General features: G+C 38.8%; 1 long non-coding RNA gene across 1 annotated transcript; it reads right to left on the bottom strand.

Annotated features, from left to right (window-relative positions):
- LOC106504496 lies at window positions 974–11207 on the bottom strand. Its single transcript, XR_002345980.1, has 4 exons — window positions 9786–11207; window positions 9171–9364; window positions 3227–3271; window positions 974–2764 (listed from the first exon to the last, which is right to left on the bottom strand). It is a non-coding gene; the product is annotated as an uncharacterized LOC106504496 (long non-coding RNA).

Below are 11577 nucleotides of genomic sequence, written 5' to 3' on the forward strand. Positions count from 1 at the left end.
TGTCATATCTTTGGGGAAAGTAAAGGAGAATTTTAGCTTTCCCTGAATGTTTGGGTTTTTTAACCCCAAGAACATATTAGTGTATTTATATAAGCATATTTTATATAAAAATAACTTCAATTTAGATGAGAAAAGGATGGTATTTTTTACTGAAGTATAGTTGCTGTACAATGTTATGTTACAGGTGTACTATGTAGTGATTCATAATTTTTATTTGTATTTTTCTTTGTCTTTTTGTGTTTTTAGGGCCACACCCATAGCATATGGAGGTTCCCAGGCTAGGGATCCAATGGGAGCTGTAGCTGCCAGCCTATGCCACAGCCGCAGCAACTTGGGATCCAAGCCACGTCTGTGAACTACACCACAGCTCACAGCAACACCAGATCCTTAACCCACTAATCAAGGCCAAGGATCAAACGCATGCCCTCGTGGATACTAGTCAGGTTCATTAACCACTAAGCCACGACGGAAACTCCAGATTCATACTTTTTAAAGTTTATACTCTTTATATAGTTGTTGTAAATATTTGCCATATTTCATGTATTGTACAATACATTCTTATAGCTTATTTTATACCCAATAGTTTTTACCTCTTACTTTCTTACCCCTGAATTTCCCTTTCCCCCTCCCCTCTCACCACCAGTAACCATTAGTTTGTTCTCTATATCTGTGTCTTTGTCTTATGTTAACCAAAACAGCAGCATTACATGTAATCGGTTTTGACAACATCCGCCAAAGGTTTTAGGTACCATCTTGGTTCAAGCTCTAAAAATCTTCATAGCCTTACAATTTTTCCCCAAACAGTGAAGCCCCTTGACTTTTTCCTGGGGGACATACATGTAATGTAGAAGAGTTGTTCCCACTGCTCTCTAGCCCCCAGTCTTTACACCAACACTCAGAATTTTAAGGGCAAAGTTTTGAGGAGCTGCCAGCCTTCTGAGCCTCTGTGCCAGGCCCACCCTGTCCATGCTGCATCTCAGCCTCCCTCAAACTCTTACTTTCATCAGGATGTTTTGTGACAAAAGTGGAACTAGGAATAAAGGAGGCTTCAGTCTTGACTCAGCCAGTTATTTATTGTTCAGAGTTGGCATTTTCTTGAAATCTCTGTGCTTCCATTTCCTCGTTTCAAAACTAGTAATGATAACAATGGCTGTTACCATTCGGTTGTTACAAAAACCAAAAGAGATTACATATATTTAAGATAGTTTACATGAAAAAAATAAAAAGGGATGTGGAAAATACTCAAGATTAGCTGCAGAGGGAAGATAATCTGGGGACACTTATTTCTCCAACCAAATTGTAAATTTGTCCAGGTATTGACCTCTGCTTCCCCCATAATGCTTTTGGGCCTGGCTTCATTCATTCTTTCTCTTTGGTATGTTATGAAATACTTGTCCCAGCAGATGGCAGAAGAGAACTGAGTCAGGAAAACCAGCCTGGGTATTTCAATACTCTCAGTGAACCAAGTGAAAGTATTCACACCTTAATGTGCAGGCTGAAGTAGCTCTAGATGTTGATTTTCACGATTGTCATTGACCTTTCCTAATAAAGTTGGGTCTGGAAGGTCATGAGGACAACCACTGTATCAAAAATACCATGTCGCTGAGACTCACTTATTCAAGAACATTCGATCCCTGAGCATCTCCAAGATACTAGAGACACACAGAGGAATACAAAATACTCCTTGCCCCTAGGGAGTTCACAGGCCTACCCAAAATCAAACAAGGAGATGACAGCTTGCATTTGGCAGGACTGGACTATAACGGCAGCAACTGCCTGAATGTGATAGGATGGCAGGTTTGGATTGCCTGCTTCAAACCATCTTAGAGACATAGTCTTGCCTCTCCAGCCCCACTGTCTCTATTCAAGTCCAGCTCATCCTTTCTGGCCCCAACTACTGCAATAACCTCCTAAGAGAACCCCTCTCTGGTCCTAGTTTTACATCAATTTCATCCTCAGGGTAATCTTTCCAAAATGCAAATGTGGTTCTATCATATACTGTCTACATAAAAAGATTTAATGACTCATTGTCCTCATAATTAGACCCATGCACTTAATATTCCTTATAAGGCCTTTTGTGATCTGACCTCTGCTTTCCTCTCCTTTTTCTCTCCCCCGCTCCTCTGCAGTCTCTCGGTTTCCCAAAAGGTTTTATCCCTGGCTGGTTTTAGCCCAAGTTGTTTTTCTCTCTGCCTAGAATATTTTAAAATGAAAACCCATGCCCCTCTGACCAGCTATTCTCCTTAATCCTGCTAACTAGAATTTATTCTTCAGGTCTCAGATTAGATGTTATTTCCTTTGATAAACTCTCCCTGATGGTACAAGACTGGGTTATTCAACCCTCCTGGGTACACCCATAGCACTCTTTACTTCCATCATCCTTGCATTTGTCATATTTCCTCATACTAGAAAAATGTGTATCTTCCCTCTGACTACTATAAGCTCCCTAAGGATAAGGTCTCCCTTTTGTTCAACAATGTATCCCCATTTCTTAGCACAGCTCCTGGTATAGAACAATACACAATCAAAATTAATTGAGTAGATGAATAAACAAATCATAAAACGCAATTGGTACTGTTCAAGGAATCATAAGATTCTTGGGCATGAGATTTTAGTAGAGAAGGTCTTCCTGTGTATGTCAGTCACAGTCCCTTTCCATCAAGTTGTCAACCATACATGCTCAAGACACGTTGTTTTAGCACAGATAACATGAAGATGTGGAGAAGATCACCTAATCCATCTTTTCACTTACAGCAGAGAAGTTCTATGGAACAAACAAAAAGCAAAGACTTTAACAAAGGGACTTTTTTAAACAAACAGCAAAGACTTTAACAAATGTTTCCTGCACAGTAAAGGGAACACACAAGGCTTGGTGAGGCATCTGGAGATTAGCAATGCTGAGAAGCTTTACTACCCCTAGGGCTTCTCCAGACAAGAGGAGGAAATACTGTTTTTAGAGCCCAGTGAGAGCAGGAACCATGGAGGAAGGGCTGTCTAGCAGGAGTTGTACTTATGGCAGGATGCAACAACAGCCACAGGACGCTAAAGCCGGAAGAGAGAACAAACACCCAGTTCTCTTTTTATCCCACCCTCCTTCTCCTCAACCCGCCTGGATGACCTGAAAGCAAGTTGGCAATGGACCCTGGGTTATGCAGTCCAGAGGACTCAGCATGGCAGAGCATGAATCTGGAAGGGGAAGAAAACAAAGAATAGCACACATTCTTACCTAAACCAGCATCTGTGAGAGCAGAACTGTTATCTTCCCTGTGTCCTGGGGGATATGTGATTAAAGAGAAAATACAGAAGTTTAGTGTTTAATTTTTGTGATCCCTAAATACTTTAAAAAAGCAAAGAAGCCCAGAAATAAATATAAAAGACCCTCACCTACCAACAACCCAGATATAACACATGAACTTTTTGTCATGACTGTTTCAGAGTTAATGCTCTTGTTTAAGGGGAAAAAAATCATCACTAAAGTGGTATGTATTCCTCCATTCACAATTTTGCTAAATATATTTGTATCTATGAACAATATATAACATTGTTTTGTATCATTATGCAATTCACAAAATGGTCCCATACTGTGTATGTCCTTTTGAATCTTATTTTATATGGTCAGCACAATGTTTCTAGCATTTATTTGTGTTGATACATATAAATCTGGTTTGTTTTTACTTCTATGTGGTTTTCTATTGTATGAATATTTACATTTTCCATGTTACTAATATACATGAATTTATTTCCACCATTCTTATTTTGTTGTTTTATGTTTTTCTTTTCCTACCCATTTTGGTTGTTGTTGCTTTTTTTTTTTTTTTTTTTTTTTTGGAAGGGGGGTGGTAGGAGAAGGAGATTCTTTTCTGTATTTCCTCTGCTTCCTAACCATATAGGGAGTTACAGATTTTATTTATTTTCTTTTAATTTATAATCTTAATTGTTTAACATACATCATTGACCTAAAGAAATTATTAGGATATTAAACTATTTAAGCTCTTGCTTTTCCTCCCTACCTTCCATGTTATTGTTGCCTAGAATTTTAGTTCCACATATTTAACCAAAAAATAAATCATTTTAAAATTTGTTTTTGGAGCTCCTGCCTTGGTGCAGTGGGTTAAGAATCCAACCACAGTGGCTAGGTTCTCTGTGGAGGTGTGGGTTTGATCCCCAGCCTGGCACAGTAGGCTAAAGGATCTGGCATTGTTTCGCCTGCAACATAGTTCAAAGCTGCAGCTCAGATTCAATCTCTAGCCCAGAAACTTCCATATGCTGTAGGTATGGCCATAAAAAAATTTAAAAAAAATTTGTTTTTAGTCAAAGTTCAGTATATTTGTTTACATGTTTACTAATTACCTCGAATCTTACTTCTTTCTTCTGTGCTATATTTCCTTCTCGAAATGCATCTTCTAGTAGTTCTTTCAGCAGGAAACTATGCATGATTGTTTTAATCATTATCTAAGAGTTTGCATCTTTTTAAATGTTTTTATTTCACCCTTACCTCTAAATGATACTTTAGCTGGGATAAAATTTCTAGACTAAGGGAGTACCCTGATGGCTCAGTGGGTAAAAGATCTAGTGTTGTTTCTGCTGTGGCTCAGGTTTGATCCCTGGCCCAGGAACTCCTGCATGCCATGAGTGTGGCCAAAAAAAAAAATATTACTACACTGAAAATTGCATTATTTTAGAAGTTTGAAAAAACAGTTATATTGCCTCTGGCCTCTACTCTTGTTGATGAGAATGCTGCTTCCCAGTGATGTATTCTCCTCTGTAGATAATCTGTTTTGTCTCTCCAGTACTGTTTGTTTGTTTTGTTTATTTGTTTTTGTTTTTTAAACATTTGAAAGTAGTTTCAAATTTAAAGGAAATTTGCAAAATAAAAATAGCATTAAAAATATTCATATACCAGGAGTTACCATTGTTGGTCAGTGGTAACGAACCTGACTGGTATCCATGAGGATGAGGGTTTGATCCCTGCCCCTGCTCAGTGGATTAAAGGATTTGGTATTGCCGTAAGCTGCAGTATAGGTAGAAGTTGTGGCTTGGATCTGGCGTTGCTGTGGCTGTGGTGTAGGCCGGCAGCTGCAGCTCTGATTCGACCCCTAGCCTGAGAACCTCCATATACCACAGGGGTGGCCCTAAAGAAAAAAAAAGTATTCCATATACCATTTAACTAGATTCATCCACTGTTAACCTTTTACTCCATCTGCTTTATTGTTTGTTCTCTCTCCATATCTACACATATGCATTCACACACGTAGCAATAATTTTTTTCTGAATTATTTGAGGATAAATCATGTGCATCATGCTCTTTACCCCTAAATACTTCAATGTACATTTCCTTAAAGACATTTTTTTAGATAACTCTCAGTGTAGTTATCAACTTTAGTAAGTTTTAAATGGCATACTTTATTTAATCTTTTATTCTTATTCTGACTTTCTCAGTTGGCCCAAAAATGTCCTTAATAGCATCTTCTCTCCTATCCCCAAAGTACACAATCCAATGTAGTCTCAGGTATTGCATTTAGTTGTCTTGTATCTTCACCCTCCAGAAAACTGGACCTTTTTATAGAGGCTTTCCTTGTTTTTTTATGACATTGATAGTTTTATTACATCCCCCTCCCCAGTTTGTAAATAGAATATTCCTCATTGGGGTTTCCTCTGATATTTCTTCACTTGATTCACCTTTTGCATTCTGACCTGGAATAGGTGATATGTGCTTAGAGTATCACATTTGGAACCATATGGTATTCCAAGAGAGCAAATATTTTCTCTTCGTGATTTTAATGAATGTGCACTAAACATGAATGGATTTTATCTTTTTTTTTTTTTTTTTTTTTTTTTTGCTTTTCAGGGCCGCACCTGGGGCATATGGAGGTTGCCAGACTAGGGGGTTGAATCAGAGCTATGGCTGCTAGCCTATGTCACAGCCACAGCAATGCAGGATCCAAGCCACATCTGCAACCTATACCACAGCTTACAGCAACAACAGATCCTTAACCCACTGAGTTGAGGCCAGGGATCAAACCTGCATCCTCGTGGATACTAGTCAGGTCTGTTTCCGCTGAGCCACAACAAGAACTCCCTTGATTTTATCTTAACTATGACTTGCTATGACTCTACAATCTGAAAATTCGTATTTAACTAGTGTTTTCATTAAGCTAGGTATAAGAAAAAAGCTTATTCTTTAATCCAGTATCTTCAGACTTTCTCTGCAGTTACTTCCCCATTCCTACATGAAATCTCAAATCATAATTTAATAATTATATAACTTGGGGATGTCCAATATAACATCAAAACTTTAAATCTATTCAAATTCAGCTCTTCCTTTCCATGGTTCAGGAAGCAGGCAGCTTTGCTCTGTTAGTAAAGATGCAGCTCAGCAACCCCACCCCAAGTGCTTGTCACTCTGCTGCCGGTCAGAAATACTTCCAACCATGATCTCCTGATTTTAGATTTTTCAGGCATGAGATATTATATCTTCCCTAGGATCCTCCAGCTTCAGGAGACACATGTCAAGCTTTCCAGGTAACCCTTGAAGTTACTTTCTTTTGGTTTGTAAGGGGGAAGCATCTTTCTGCTTCTCCTCCATGAGTGGTCATAAGAACATAGCACATCAGTGACTCCTAAAAATTCCCTCTCTAAGCCTTTTCATCTTTAACTCTTTATATAGATCAGAAGGAGACAGTTGGCTCATATTGTCAGAACCAGTTTTGCAGTCTATTAGCATGTCCTGTGTTTGTGACAAGAAGCTAACTTTAAAATCTGGGTCATGCTTGTGACCTATTGAATTTTGTTCTAGATCTTTTGGTCTCAGGAGAAACTAAAAAATGGTCTCATTTTCCCATCCAGTTAGCCATGTATTTCATCTCTTCTGGAAAATTCTCAGTCATTATTTTTTTCACCAGTGCTTTTCCAAGTCCTTTTCTCTTCTCTCCTTCTGGAACATCAATTAGACATATTTTGGTCCTTCTCATCCTATGATCATTCTATCACAACCTCGCTTTCATTTTTCCCCATCTCATAATCTTTCTGCATGGCATTTTGGGTAATTTCCTCAGAAAAACCTTCCAGTTCACTTCAGCTGTGTTTCCTCTGCTATTTAACCCATTCACATAGGGGTTTTAATGACTATTTTAATAATTAGAAGTTTAATTTGTTTATTTTCCAAATATACGTTTTCATTTTTCAGTGTCCCCTTCTTTCATTTTAATTTATTTTTCTAAAATCTATTTGATTGTTTCATCTCTCTCACATGATGATGACACAATTCCAAGTCTTCAAAGTGCTAGCCCTTCCTCACAATGTACCTACCAACCCTTCATCACAGGGGATGGTTCCCTTATGAGAGTTATTATTTTTGGTTGTGAGCTAATTTCTTACTGAACATCTCATGCACCTGAAGTTACGAAAGTATCCCTTCAGAGTAGTTTGCATTTGCTTCTCTGGATGGTTTTAGAGGGTTCATTGGTCTATTTATAATGCAGTTAGAGAATATTTGGACTCAACACTAACATGTGGGACAGGGATGGGGTTTCACTTTTAACAGAGGACATTTTTCTATCCAGAATATCAGGCACAGACAAACTCCCTTCCTGCTTTTTGGGGTTATTAAGAAGAATTTTCTAGTCCCCTTTTTTGGTGAAAGCAGCCACTCCCTGCTATCTGGTTATATGTAGGCAGCTCAGTTTTAGTTCTGTGTGTCATATATCTCATGTCACTGCAAGGGAGTTAAATTTCTACCCCCAAGTTCCAGGGGCCCATATCAAAGTCTGGTCTATTCCTAAGTCACTGTAGCATTGGTTGGTACAGCTACTGCTCTCATTGTGAGTTATCTTTTCATTTCTGCCATCTTTTAATATTTTTTCTTTGAGTTTGGCTATATTTGTATTTCCCTTAATGTTTTATTTTGAAATTTTTCACTAAGCTAAAAGGACAGTATGTTCAACGATTGCATATCTTTAACCTAAAATTAGGGAAAGGAAAGGGAAGGGGGAGAGAGAGGGAAATGTGTGGCATCCTCTTTACTGAAGTGCATGCTTTTTCTATTGAGTTGTCATTTTCTTATTAATTTATAAGAATTCTAGATACAACTCATTTATCAGTGAGATATGTAACAAATACCTTTTCCCATTCTATAGCTTGTGTTTTCATTCTCTTCATGGTATCTTTTGATACATAGAAGATGTTAGATTGATGAAGTTAGACTTATCAACCTACTCCTTTATGATTAATTGGAGGTTTGGGGGGTTCTTCATAATATCTTTATTCTATGCACTTGCAAGAGGCAGGGCAGGGGTATCTATTAGCTCAGCCCGGCATTTTGCCAAAACCTACCATACAGATTGTAAAAGAAAACAACATAGAAAGAGCAATCAACAATCAAGTGCCTTTAAGTTTAGCTCCTAAATTTAAAGTACAGTAGTCAAATGACCTCTTGAAAATTATGTAACCCCTAGTGTTTAGTTTAGCTCTGTCTTCAATCATTTGGTCACTCCATTATGTGTCTTCAAACCAATTAAATATTAATTGGTTTCCCAGGAGTTTTGTTAGTTGAGACCTCACATTTACATTGTACTTAACGAGAAAAAAAAATTGTAAGTATATTTACATTTGGATATACTTCCTAGGGTAGGAGTTGGAGAAATCTGTTGTTGACATTATCCAGTTATAATTGATTAAAAAAAAAAAAGAAAAAAAAACTTAAGGCAAAGAAGAAAGTCCTTTCACTTCTAAGAATTTCACTATTCTCCTCAATAGAATGATCATATAATTTACTATCCAAACCAAGACATTTTGACAGTGAAAGGAAGTGCTATTCATTGCTATTCTGAACAACTGGTATAAACTGGAATTGTCCTCAGCATCCCTGTCTGTGGTTGCTCTGCCCATTTGAAAATTGGGAGAGCTGTGTTGGATAATCTCAAAGACTTCTCTGGTCTCACATTCTATTACCCTATGAGGGAAAAAAGAGAAATAGATGTATTCCTTTAAACTCATTTCCTGCTTTGATAGATGGGCATGTAGGCTTCTCTATCACATGGTCTAATTTTTAATAACCTACACTATAGTGAAAAGTTTAATAATTTATATAAAATTCTCAGTAGAAGAATAATAGACTAAGATAGGCTAAAATTCCCTTTTGCTTTTTCCCAAGAACATGTAATCATACTCACCACTCTAGCCATGAAGCTAGTTCATCATGCATAGTGAGGGGGCCAATCCAGAATGTTTGGAATGGTCTCTGTCTCTTGAGTCTATGCCTAGTGTATTCATTGGGAATCCAAGTCCTTCAAAACCTCAGTTCTTACAGCTGTGTTCTCCATGGTCCAGACACCTCTGGCAACCATTAAAGTTTCCTCACAAATTCCTATGAAATAATGTTACGTGAAGAAAATAGAAGAGGCACCAAGACCAAAAAAAAAGGAAGAATTAAGAAAACAGAATAAGAAGTCTGGAAACAGACAACAGAACCCCACTCCACCCCCCAAATAAATGGTAACTTGAAACTTGTCAGTGGCATTTCAAACCACTGGGGAAGAAAGCATGATTTAAAATACAGTGCCGGTATATTAGTAATTTACTGCTGCGCTAAGAACTATCTCAAAATTTAGCAGATTAAAGGAATACACATTTATTATCTCATAGTTTTGAGAGTCCAGGAATCCAGATACTGTTTAGTTGGGTTCTCAGCTTTCAGAGTATCTCACAAGACAGAAATCAAGGTGACAGCTGGGGCTGCAGTCATCACCTCAAAGTTCAATAAGGGCAGGATGCGCTTCCAAACTCACCCAGTGTTGTTAAAGTATTCAGTTCCTCATGCGCATCAGACCAGGGAACTCAGTGCTTTGCAGGATATTGACCAGAGGCCATCCCCTTGATTCCTCGTCACATGTCTCCCCACCACAGCATCTGGCTTCATCAGAGCACACAAGCCAAGATGGCAAAAGAAAGGAAGAGAAAGTGGAAGGAAGAGAAAGCCTTAGCAAGGTAGAAATCATAGACTTTTGTAATCTAATCACAAAATGACATCTCATTACTCTTGTCACATTCTATTTATGAGAATATTCTCACATTCGCATATACTAATCATGAGGTCTAGCCTAAACACAAGAGGAGGAAATTACACAAAGGAGTAAATACCAGGAGGTGGAAAACATTGGGAGCTGTCTTACAAGTCTGTCTACCACTAAGTCTTACCATCAGTCCAAAACTCCTCTTCCCAGTTTCTCCCAGGAGACCTAGCAATGCAAACTGGACTCCAAATGACCCCTTCTGCTCTCCCTAGTTCCATATGTAGCAACCCAGACACACTGATTTCTACTTTCCAAAGTTATTCCACTATCCTCTACCAGTCACACAATCCAAGTTAGCCTGGGCCTTCAGAAAGGGAAAATGGCAGACAGACAAAAGGAAAGACTATCTAAAGTTAAAGAAGCATTAAGGATGCTGCCGGTTTCCAAAAGAAATTCTATCCCCTGATAAAAAGAAAATCCTTATTCGGCTTGTCCAGTCCTCCTGACCCAAAGCCCAACAAAGAAGTATTCGTGTTCACACTCACTGAGGCCACACTGTCTTCCTGAAGAAGTTACTTGGCCCTGGGCTGTAGTGCAGCTCCTACAGAGGGACTTAAAAGGAAACAACAGTTGCTTGGTCCAAAGCAATAAAGAGACAAGTGAGTCATAACAGTCTGGTTTCCCCACCAGCACAAGCAGTTCCATGAATCGCCTCCATAAAAACCCAGCCTTTCTATCCCAAGCTGTTCCAAGTGCCAAAACCTTCCATTCAAGAGTTTTATAACTCAGCCCTGTGCTCACAAATGTCACTGCACATAAGAGGGCCTTTGATCTCTAGCCATACCCAAGCCCATAGTCTGCAGCGAAGCGTGGTTTGATAGCTATCTGAAGAGAAAAGCGCTTGGGTTTCCTCTCGTCTATTTCTATTCTACTTTTAATAGGCTGCTTAGCTTCAGGCATCTGCCCTCTGCCCTCCCAGCTTCCATTTCAACCAGAAGTAAAACAGGCCCATGGTTGTGTGCTTTGAGAGCTCATGAAATAACAATAGGGGTAGCGAATACTCACAGAGGGCTCACTACATGCCAGGCTCTGTCCTAAGGAGTTTATGTAGGCAGGAGGTTTTCACAGGCTAGGAAAGGGAAGCACAGAGAGGAGAAGTGACTACATGACAAAGCCACAGTTAGTAAGGGATTTACAACCAACCCCACAGTATGTCTTGCTTGCTAAACAGTGAGAGTAACACAAGCCTCCACTGAGAAGTCAAAATATGAAGATAGAAATGTGTTTCCCTTTAATTAGGGAGAAATTTTGGAACAAACTCCTTACATTGAGGGGGTGGCCATGCCCACAGCACGTGGAAATTCTTGGGCCAGGAATCGAACCAGAACCATGGCAGCAACCTGAGCCATTGCAATGGACAGTGCTGGATCCTTAATTCTCTGCGCCACAAGGGAATTTCAAACTCCTTAGGTTTAAAAGCACTTTCTAATCCAATCTTTTAAACCTAAGTTTGAAATTCCCTTGTAGAAAGATGTGGTATATATACACAATGGAATACTACTCAGCC

Source organism: Sus scrofa, chromosome 7, assembly GCF_000003025.6.
Source record: "Sus scrofa isolate TJ Tabasco breed Duroc chromosome 7, Sscrofa11.1, whole genome shotgun sequence".
Taxonomy (NCBI): domain Eukaryota; kingdom Metazoa; phylum Chordata; class Mammalia; order Artiodactyla; family Suidae; genus Sus; species Sus scrofa.